The sequence below is a fragment of the Gekko japonicus genome, unplaced genomic scaffold (assembly GCF_001447785.1).
Source record: "Gekko japonicus isolate JY-2015 unplaced genomic scaffold, Gekko_japonicus_V1.1 scaffold5971, whole genome shotgun sequence".
Lineage (NCBI taxonomy): Eukaryota > Metazoa > Chordata > Lepidosauria > Squamata > Gekkonidae > Gekko > Gekko japonicus.
Genome location: NW_015173309.1, coordinates 9,318 through 11,309, shown reverse-complemented (window position 1 = coordinate 11,309; position 1,992 = coordinate 9,318). Strand labels below are relative to the sequence as shown.

The following is a 1,992-nucleotide window of genomic DNA, read 5'->3' as shown; positions in this document are numbered from 1 at the left end:
TCAGGGTCTTCTCCAGGGAGTGCTCCCTTCTCATTGGGTGGCCAAAGTATTTGAGCTTCAGTTTCATTATCTGGCCTTCCAGGGAACAGTCCGGGTTGATTTCTTTTAGGATTGACTGATTTGATCTCCTTGCAGTCCAAGGGACTCTCAAGAGTCTTCTCTAGCACCATAGTTCGAAAGCATCTATTCTTCGGCGCTCGGCCTTCCTTATAGTCCCACTCTCGCAGCCATACATGACTACTGGGAATACCATTGCTTTGACCATGCGGACTTTTGTTGGCAGGCTGATGTCTCTACTTTTTATCATGCTGTTGAGGTTCGCCATCGCTTTCCTCCCAAGGAGCAGGCGTCTTTTAATTTCAATTTTAATTTAACAAGTGTTTTATAGATATTTTTATTGTCTTTAAAACCTTGGAATCATTTATTTATTTATTTTATTTCATTTATACCCCGCCCTCCCCGCACGCGGGCTCAGGGCGGCTTACACAGGCACAAAAGTGCAATAAAAATACAAGAAGTTAAAACAATTAAGGCACAAGTGCAGTAAAAGTCAACAGTTAAAACAGTTTACAGGCCTTTGTAATCTGGGCTAACGGGATCCACGATACCATTAAATACTCAATTAATTATGACTGTGATGTGGTAACATTCCTAGATACGGTGGTTTATAGGACTCGGGAGAACACTTTGGCAGTCCACAGTTATAAAAAAAACCCCATCTGATAGAAAAACGTACTTGCGCTTTAGATCCTTCCATCCTTCGCATTCAAAAAACAACTTACCTCTGAGCCAGTTTTTAAGGTTAAAAAGGAATTCCCCTTCTGAATGTGGTGTTTACAAAGACAGTGCAGAGATGAGCAGGCAATTTAAACAAAGAGGTGCTTGCTGGGTGCAAGCTTGCACTTCTTCAGACACGTTGAAAGGTCCTTCGGGTCCATAGACTGAACCCTTGAGGGAGTCTGCTTCAGTGTATCTGAGGAAGTGTGCCTGAGAAGCTGATACCCAGAAAGAGACTTGGTCTTGAAGGCGTCACTGGACTCGAACTTGGCTCTGGGCGTGCACAGCGAAGCTCGTCCCGGAGGTTAAACTTGGCTGAGGGGGCTCAGAGATTCTCTTTTGTGATTTGTTTACCGGCTGGGTGGTTCTCGGATATCTGTGATCCGCCTTGAGTCCCCGCGAGAAAGGCGGACTACTGCAAAGGGAAAGAACCGCACGGCGTCCGGGAGGGGGAAGGGGGAGGGACCTCGAGCTCCCCGGGCGGCTTCCACACCCCTCCTTCCCTCCCCACCTGGAGTCGGAGGCCGCAGCCTCGCCGACCAGACGGGCCTCCCAGTCCTCGTTCCCCAGGACTGCCCAAGGCTGCCGCGTGTCCCAGCCTAGGATCAGCTGCACCCGACGGATAGATGCCTGCCGCGCCAGGCGCATCGACTCTGCGCGGAGCTCAGCTTAAAAAGAGAGAGAGGAAGGAAATAAAGACGGGCAATTAAAAGAAAAAAGGTCCGGTTTGCATTGCCAGCAAGTTGCATGTGAATGCACAATCTCCCTTTGAAGTCTGGGGTTGCGACTGCGCAGGCGCGCGCCGGTCGGTCTCGCTCACGGCGGCAAGCTGGAGCGATCCTTTGACGTTCATAACGCCTCCAGAGGCCGAAATCAGAATTGCTGGGTTTAGTTATCTGCTCTAAGCGAGGCTCTTGTCGCAACGTGGTCTCTGTGGCGCAATCGGTTAGCGCGTTCGGCTGTTAACCGAAAGGTTGGTGGTTCGAGCCCACCCAGGGACGAGCATTTTTTTTTCACTCCCACAGTTCAGAATTTCAGTTGTGTAATCAAGAAGCTGTTTTACTATCCGACACTCATTCTGCCACAAAGAAATATAATCCCCAATAAAAAAGTCACAGCCAGCAGGAGAGTTATCTAATTCACTAGTAGACTGAAAAGTACATTATAGGGTATTAGAGCAGGTACTAGGGGACAACTGAGAATTTTGGCCTCTTC

The 1,992-nt window shown here is 48.7% G+C and overlaps 1 non-coding gene across 1 annotated transcript; it reads left to right on the top strand.

The window, feature by feature from the left end:
• The first annotated feature begins 1,704 nt into the window (after positions 1–1,704).
• TRNAN-GUU lies at positions 1,705–1,778 on the top strand. Its single transcript has one exon. It is a non-coding gene; the product is annotated as a tRNA-Asn (tRNA).
• The last annotated feature ends 214 nt before the right edge of the window (positions 1,779–1,992 follow it).